This window comes from Diadema setosum, chromosome 13, assembly GCF_964275005.1.
Source record: "Diadema setosum chromosome 13, eeDiaSeto1, whole genome shotgun sequence".
NCBI classification, from domain to species: Eukaryota; Metazoa; Echinodermata; class Echinoidea; order Diadematoida; family Diadematidae; genus Diadema; species Diadema setosum.
In genome coordinates this window covers 34,890,770-34,900,460 of record NC_092697.1, presented here as the reverse complement: position 1 = coordinate 34,900,460, position 9,691 = coordinate 34,890,770, and the positions used below count along the sequence as shown (strand labels likewise).

At 36.4% G+C, this 9,691-nt stretch overlaps 1 pseudogene; it reads left to right on the top strand.

The window, feature by feature from the left end:
- Nucleotides 1–4,466: 4,466 nt before the first annotated feature.
- Nucleotides 4,467–6,169, top strand: LOC140237333 (uncharacterized; annotated as a pseudogene).
- The last annotated feature ends 3,522 nt before the right edge of the window (nt 6,170–9,691 follow it).

The window sequence follows — 9,691 nt, the reverse complement described above, 5'->3', positions numbered from 1 at the left end:
AAGATTGTTGATGTCATGTTTATGAATTTGATATCATGTTTCGAATGAATTTGCTTTAATCTTAGCAAGAAATTTGTAAGTATGTTTGGCTAATAAGAGTGGATGGTGTGTCCTTTCTTGGGTGGTTTGCGTGGTGAGATATTTGGTTTGAAATAATGTTTCAAGTAATCCTTCAGCAGTTCAGTAAGATCTGAGCATGATATTTTTTTTACTCATTTCTTTATGTATTAGTTCAAATGAATTTTGACAGGTTGTTTGTTGCTGTTTATTTTTTTTTTTTTCGTTAGCGATTTGTCATGCTCTGCTCAGAACTCCCCAAGCATGAACAGATGAACGGATCGAAGGTTTGATAAATTGTTTTCCTTGGAAAACCAAGGAAAACCAAATCACACCAAGAAAATCTGTTTTCATATTATGTTTAGAAAAATGTCACTCAGAACAGTTTGCATTCATTTACAGAACGCAATGTTTATTTTTTGTGTCCACCGTGGTTTTACGCATAAACTAAAATCACCTCTTCTTAACACTTTACTCTAAAAATTGTTTTTATGTGTGTCTGTGTGTATGTGTGTGTGTGGACATTTTCCGTTTTGCACGTACAGCTTTCCAATAGTTCATAACACACTTTCAAATTAAAATGTACATTCATTCTACCTGGATGATATTATTGTCACAGGTTTAAGTTGTCTGGACAAGTACGCATAGTAACAAATCAATCATCAATCAACAATTCAACAGCAAAAAAAAAAAAAAAAAAAGAAAAGAAAAAGATAAACGCTTTATGACATAGAAAACAAAATTCTAGTATCCTATATCATTTCAGCATGTAATCACTGTGAAAGGAATTTGTTTTGCGGAAAGAGTGTAGTTGTAGAGATTTTCTTTCTGAGTTTTTAATCTCCATGATCAAGATTGGGCGGTGAGTTGGCTCAGTCGATAGCGCGTCTGCCTCACGATCACGCGGCCCGGGTTCGAACCCGAGTCTGGACTGAGCAATGTTGTGTGTAAGCATACCGTCCCCTCTAGCAAGAGGCAAAACACTCTGTCCCTCGGATAGGACATAAAATGGAGGTCCCGTGTATGAGAGAGTCACAACTCATGCACGTAAAAGATCCCGCTTCATTCATCCATCGCAAAGAGCAGGGTGTTTAACCCGGTGAAGTGGTCCCACCTCACATCCAACTGGACCCCATGGAAGACCAGCTTAACGTAGCTGAATTATGGGCTATCCAGCCATTTTCTTAGATGGAAATGAAAAAAAAAAATCGTATCTTCGATCTGAAATATCATGAACACCAAGTGAAAAGGAAGGAACCACCCTCGGGAATAGCAAATCTGCGTCACCCATAGCTGTATACTGAACAAATCAGTTCTTTGATTCTGTAACTCCTCTTACTGGAAATTAATCTGTAGATAATAACAAGAGAGAATGAAAGAGATGTGAAGTATTGGATATTTTGTGCAAACATCATCGTGTCATTGCCATGAACTGGCTTCAGTAACCAATAGTGTCTCTGTCTGGTAAGCAGTTAACTGTAGGAGACGCGTGTTCAAATCCCATGCAGGCTAGTAGAGTTCTATCTTGTTCACTTGGTATTCTTATGAAACAGAATCAGCCTACGATCTTTTTCACAAAGTAATCTTAGTATTGTTGTGTAGAATTCACCTAAACTTTCGTCATAGAATTTAATTGAGTTATTCGCAAAGCAACAACAGTAGAGTTTGAATAACAACACAAGAAAAAAAAAGAGAAAGAAAGAAAATATTGGTAGATATAAATAAGATATATCTTGTTTGAAAAGATTTTATTTTCTGCATTTCATATTTTTTTCAGAATAACAAAAATAACAAAGGCAGGTTCAATTACACAAATACGATTCTGAAAATTATTGACATATTACATAGTAAGTCATATTTTGTATGTAAAGACAAATGAAACGTTAAATAACATACAAAATGTTTATATGGCCAATAATGACTTAATTCACAGTACAATATATAATATATACATATGATGCAGAGGGCCGTCGTTATAAGCCGTGCTTGAACAGACGGACAGCCAGAGTTAAATTACCATTTTTTATTGTAGTACTTGAACACTAATACAGATGGGCCATGTTAAAGTGCGTGTAAATCCATATATATCTGCTATATCTTTAAGCATTTTTAAATACGAATGTATGCATGGATATCAATGTATGTATCAATGCACTTTTTGATATGCAATTTGTTTTGATTTATTTCACGTACACTAATTCTCTCTCTCTCTCTCTCTCTCTCTCTCTCTATATATATATATATATATATATATATATTACTTATCACTCCGTTCGAAAAAAAAAAAATAGAAATGTTGCCTTAAAGGGGAAATCCAGTCCAAATATAAGTTAGTCTGATAAGAAAGAGTAAAATATTACGAGTTCAAAGGTAAAATCTTCAACGAAATCGGATGGAAAATAAGGAAGTTATGACATTTTGAAGTTTCGCTAATTTTTAAGGAAACAGTTCTTGAACAGTCAATATGAATATGCAAATGACAAAATTAGCATGTCATCCCCTCACATAACTTGCCATATAGTTTGTACATAAAATTTTGAAATTTCCAGTTTGTCATTCAAACGCAATTATGCCCGAGGCTCAAATTTCAATTTCAATTTCAATTTTATTTTCGTATTTCCCGATGGAAAATACATGATGTATAACAAAATATAATAATACAGAAAGTCCAGCTTGGATACATACATAAATAAATAGGAATACAAACATAATACATAGCGGGCGATGTGTCATTTTCAATCAAAGTAAAGGATGCAAAGAGAAATACGATGGAACCTACTAAAAAGCAAAGCTTGTTGAGTGTAGGTCCCAACAAAAGCCTAGTGTGGGGAAGAGGATGAGGAGCACGGGTACAATTAAAGACCAAAAGTACGGACAAACAAAGGAGAATGACTATCAATACTCGGGGGGTACAGAAGATTCTTCTCACATATGTATGTGTGTGATAAAATGAGAACAAGTAACCACATGCTGTCTGAGTTTACGCTTAAAGGATGATAATGACAAACAGCTTTTAACTTCTATTGGGAGATCATTCCAATATTTTGGACCTGTATACATAATTGTGTTTTTAGCGAAAATTGTTCGAGTGCGTGGAAGGTGATAAGCGTCACTCTGGCGAGTTGATATATCTAACTGATCACTATTAATAACTATATAATAACAACATGTTTCAGACTTCAATGACAGAAACATTGAATTTTCGTCATTTTTTTGTACACAATCAATTTAATATTGTAAGGTTATGACGTGGTCAGCTCACTCATTTCCACATTCATATCCACTGTACAAGAATTAACTGTTTTGCAGAAATTAGCTACATTTCAATTACAAAGTGAAAATTCCCGAACCACGTCTGGAATAACCCCAACGAGATTTTCGACGGGGGAAACCACCTTTTTTTTCTTCTATGGTGCATTAGAACAATAGTGAAGGCAAATAGATACATACGTCATTCTATCGGAACACGCATGCGTTTCCTCCGCGGCAATGTTTAAATTGACCAGAAATCCCAGCTGACAGACATAGGCCTATTGCACAGCATTGACTGATAGTATCTGAGTCAGCATCTTCAAGTGTGCACTTTAACCGCCAGTAGATATACTTTTAACGCTGACTATCTAGGTAAGATTGTTCAAAATTTTCAAATTTGGTGTCTTTTTTAACCTTTTTCAAAGATACTTAATAGGCAGAGTAATGTGTCAAATGAATGCCGTATAATTGTTATCACAAGAGATGCGGAGGGTAAGATCGCATCAAAAAACATATGTTTTTGTTCTGCAATGCAAAAGACTATCAAAAATTTTGTTTCTGCATTTTTTGTTATTAAAAAGTTAAACCTATGCAATGGAGTAATATACAAACTGTCATAGGCAAACACGCATATTGGTGAGCGCAAGGCGTGCATATAGCTTGTAAGGTCAGTCTTCTTAAGGATTGCTCATGAGTTTAATATGCATTTTCAAAAACTAGAATACTGCCTTACCGATACCACAAAAGCTTTAATCAAGAATTCAACATAATATTAATGTATAAGGCATAAATGGCGCTGCAGCCGTCTTTGTGTCAGGTTGAAACCACGTACACTTGTACTGGTATACGTAATCTTGCTTCGAAAATGTCACTTGATTATTTTCTAAGCTGAAAAAAAAAAGGGAGACTGCAAAGTGAAGAATACTGCTATATTTCTTAATTCTTACCTCATTGAACGATCGAGTTCATAAAAACAACTTATAGAGTTGATGTCTTCACATTTTCAAAGAATTTATTATAGACAAGAATAAAAACGGAGAATGAATAACTTGTTTCTCTCCTCATCACTCTATATCTATCATTCTGATGTCATTCTTTTATATTCGTATGTTTGTTCTGCTGTTTTTGCAGGTACCTTACTTTGAGATCGATCAAAAATGCATTGTAACCTTGGCAACGTCATCCTTCTCCTCCTCGTCATTGGGGCGATTGCATCCACGGAAGCCTGTGTGAAGAGAAAGAAGTCCTCCCCCAAATACCGAGACGGTCGTTTAGAAATACCAGGAAGGACAAGAAGGGGGCCAAATCGGTAATTTCAGGATACATCACGACATCATATAAACACGCAATGTTTTTGTTGTATTTATAACTGTATAGCCTATACTTAAATATACGCAAGCAAAAACAAATATCCAAGTAATGAAATAAACATGGGAACGTAGAAATACCTGTGAAACAGACAAATTTTCTGTAAGTTCAGGATACACCACTTCATCACCACTTTGATTTATGATATTGGTTTTCTTCATGAATTGTATCAAATGTTATATCAAGTTTATACAATACAATTTAATGATAGTGTTCCTCAGCAACAAATTGAACAAATTATCAATGACATTCTTACAATTCAAGCTGCTAAGCTGTAAGGAAAATAACGCCTCGAAAAGGAAGGATCCTTAGAAAAAAAGTATGATCAATGTCATGGAATATGATTGTAATCCTCCCCTGATAGGGTACAATCAACTGGGTGTCTACCTACCTCTTCCCTGATCGACGTGTCAGCCTTTCTTGACTTTCCAATAAGTTACTTTGACCTTTTCCACTATTTACACTTTCGTTTACGTGTGTTTATTGTTTAGACTCCGTCGGTCGGTGCAAGAATAAGCTCTTGATGTCACATCGCCCCCTGTCGATGATATTGAAAGGGAAGAGGTCTTCTCACGAATCGATCTTGACAACGACGACATGGTTGGTGTTGTAGAGTGGTCGTTAGAGGGCGGCACATTGAGTGACTTCACAGAACTCTTTTAAGAGTTCTGTGAGTGACTTCTGGGCTTTAATTACCGACCGTGACACAGACGGTAAGTTCTAATGGATCTTGGACACATTTATTTGCGTCAATTCATTGACGAATATTTGAATAATCTTCCAAGCATCCAATGCCCCAGACTATCCTTCTTTTATTTCTAATAGTTTCTACATAGCGTTTTGTTCACTTTGATGATTTATTACATTTTTTTTATTTTATTTTTTTTTTACAATAAAACAAACCATAGGCCTACTTGTAGTTTCAGGAAATGCATGGGCAAACTGTAACTGAATGAGTATCACGAAAAGATGTCGGAAATGGAGGGAACTGCCAAAAAGCCTAGCTTGTAGAATGCAGTCCCCTCGTGAGTAGTAAGTAGAAGTAATAGTCAAACGAAACGATAACACATATTGCGTGTGAAAATTTCTATACTGTTGGTTCCAACTCTCTACTCTTGGTTGCTGTGCCCGTTTCATAATATCCCATTTTATTTTCATTTATTTTTTGAAAAATAGAGAAGTGTAGACCTAAAATTACCATGCTCTGTCAAAAATGAGTGAATGAGAACAACCACATTGAATTGAAAAACAAATACCCAAATATGAGGAAATGATTCCACAATACTAGTATTTCATCCCTATAAAGTATGATAACAAAATCAGTCCAGATTTTCAATGGTAAGGTGGGAACAGAGAGAATTAATTTCGTGGCAATAATTTGCAAAGTAGTTTCAAGAGTGTTTTTCAATTCTTGTTCCATAAACCCCCAGGTGACGAAATGATCTCAGTAACGGAGTTCGCTGATGTACCAGTGAGGTTGATCTACGAGTGAAGATTTCACTGTGGGACTTGTGTGGGACGTCCATGTGGAAGAAACGCTTCACTTCCGGATTGCTTCTGAGTATTCACTAAATATTAAGCTGATTCTTACGGAATTGGGTTGACTGGCATAATAGTGAAAAGTTTCAAAATCGGAAACTGAAACTTTTGGATTGATTTTCTTTTCCTTGAAATGGTTGTCACATTGTATATCTAGTTATGATGGAGCCAACAATTCTGGTTCCTTTCTATTTAATTTTAGTTGACGCTGTTGGGAATTGTAATAGGGAGCTTTTGATTTGCAACGTAGACATTTAGACGACGATTGCGTTGGCCGTTCTCCTCTCTCCCTGCGTCGTCTTGCAAAGTAGCTTTGGATTACGTGAAGACGCAACCTACACAAAGTAAAATGGCGCCCCATATTAGCATCAAGCAGTACTCTGCGTCTTGAATTTGAGCGGACGCAAAAATGGCCCAGAATCGACTGTGAAAACTCAGACAACGCAAGATCGATTTTGATAAGCGATTTTGCGCATGCACAGAACAGTTTTTTTTTCCTCTGAACGTCCGTGTTGCGAAAATCTGTAGCTCCCTATTATACAAGTGACATATTTCTTTGTCGTCTTGATTCATTCAAAGAAGTCCCCATTACTCAACACAAAAAACTTATATTCATATGAAATGGGCATTATTTCTGTTGATGTACAGTCAAACCTGTCTTAGTGACCACCTGTCTATAGCGATCACCTGCCTTAGTTTATACGACCAAAAACAATTCCCTTCAAGAAAAAAAAAATGTTAAAGAACCTGTCAATAGTGGCCACCTGTCACGGCCAGTCTTTTGGTCTCCCTTGGGTGGCCGGTTTGTAAAGACAGGTTTGACTCTATCGATATCATATATCCAACACTGACTTGTGTGCAAAGGGCATAAATTTCATAGGAAGTTAGTTGTATTAAAGTCTTGTGCATCTGCCTGCCATAGCTTCTAATAGTACTTTACTTTAATGTATTTCGTTTAAAATGATATGATGTGAAAAGATTGCAAGTATCAAGCAATATTTTGGGAGAATTCGACCCTTCAAAACTAGAAACTACTGTACGCCGTTTTGAATCATTCTATTCTCGAAAGTTTTATTATGGATATAAAACTACTAGTATTGTACACACTAAGAAAAAATGATTCATTCTTGCACCTTTTAAGGGTGCAAAGTGATGTCACACTGGTGGCTCCCTATGGGTGTTATCTTGCACCCTCGAGAAATGGGTGCAAAAGTGGTACCTTGCGCAAGGGTATAACCTTGCAACCTGTGGGTGCACCTTTGCACCGCCAAAGAAGGTGCAACATTGCACCATTTATTGAGGGTGCGAAGTGGTTCCCTTGGGTGCATATTTCCACCCACATTAAGTGGTGCTAAGTTGCACCCTTTTCTTGAGGGTGCATCTTTCCACCCACACTAATTGGTGCTGAGATGCACCTTTCTTGAGGGTGCGATCTTTCTCCCTTTAATTTTCGGCGCAACTTTGCACCCTCTCTTGCCTCCACTTTTGGTGCAACTTTACACCTTTCGTGAGGGTGCAAAGAAGCACCCTAAGTTCCAAGATTGTAGCCTCTTTTGAGGGTGCGATTTTGTGCCATATATAAAGGTATAATGTTGCACCTATGTGGTGCTTATTTGATCCATGACTGCAGCAAAATTGCTTCTTTAAAGGAGCCAGTCAGTGTCACTGTCTACGCCTTTAGAGGCGCAATGTTGCCCAGTATAACCTCAAGTGAACCTTGAGATTACTGGGCAATATTGCGTCTCTATAGAGGAACAGGCAGTGACACCGATTGGCTCCTTTAAAGAAGCAATTTTGCAGCAGTTATGGATGAAATAAGCACCACATATTTGCAACATTATACCTTTATATATGGCGCAAGGTAAATATACTTAATATACATAACAAGGTACAATTTGGTTACTTAACTACTTTAAACCTTGAATAGTGCGAACTAATGCAAGCCTGTTTGCTCAGTATATCAAACTTATGCTGTTGTTGCACTCTGCAAAGTAAATAAGATTGGTGTAATTTGGATCCTGTGAATCATGAAATGTGTGCGTGGAATTTGTGAGTTTTGAAATGTTAATGTAGAAGTTAACTTATAGTTGTGTTTGAATGACATACTAAAACCAAATATTTACCCAATTACCTTTCCAATGAGGTGAGCACTATCACTATCTATCAAACAAACCCTCTAGGCAAGAGCATACATCTGCATGAAGGAATAGGTAAAAATATGATATACATTTGTCTGGATACGTTTTATTCAAAACGTTCTTGAATACGTACTTATTCACATAATCTATAAGAATAAGATATGCTTTTTGCCAGGACACAAAGCCTCAAAAAACAAAAGCATGCTACGTACATTTCTAAGGTATGCACCATATCTAAAAAAAAATGTAAGAGGATTTAACAAGTTGTTTGTATGCATTTAAACGAATAGGCCTACATATTTTCATGCGTACAATATACATGTAACAGTGACGTCATCATGAATCATCAAAAAGATATGTTTATAGCATAGACATGAATTTATCTAAAATTTAAAACATGTCTTACAATTAAAAGTTTGTTTTATAATGACGATGCCAATTGTCTTAAAGTCCTTATCAGGACATGTCTTGGTGTTCACACTTATTCAAATCATGAGATTCTTGGCACTTAGATTACGACTACAATTCATTATGGTTTAGATACTTAACTGACATACGCATACCATATTCAGGTATACGGGCATTTCGATGAAAACATCTAAATACAAGGTATAATTATAATATGAAAATCAAACTTGATACCAGCCCTTATGGGCTACCAATGGAGACTAGGCAGAATCGCAGTTATCATGGTTATGTATTCAGATTTTGTTTTGGGTGATCAATTCGAGTCCCTCGAGCTGAGATTCCGGAACTGCAATGAGCAAATCATCATAATGACTAACAAAGTGACTGAGAATGATACATGCACCAGTTTCTGTTTCGTTGTTCTATACATAGAAAGTTGTTACGTTTTCCAATCCTCTGTAGGCACACAGTGATTTGCAGATCACCTTTGGCTATAACGCCATATGGTCGCGTGCAAAATGATTGCAGCTTATCTAACTTGTAGTTTCCGAATAGGGGACTACCGTGCTTATACATATTAATCGGATGATAGACCCCGTCAAAGAGTAAATTGCGAATATCGTATACCATTGTCAAATCCACTTTTTGTTCTGTACACAGTTTCACTGGACTCTTATGAACCACTTAAGCATTACCTAATCATGGAGTATAAGAATAATCTTATGTTATTTCCTTGAAACGGCTGCATTTGTATGAGCGGGAACAGTTTGGCATCATACATGACTAAATGCATGTATTATACAAGGTTTCAGGACACTTTGAACCGTGTTCCCCCCCCCCCAAAAAAAAAAAAAAAAAAACCACAAAACAAAACAAAGCAAAACAACAACAACGAGTGAAATGTTGTATACCCTAGGCCCATTAGCGTA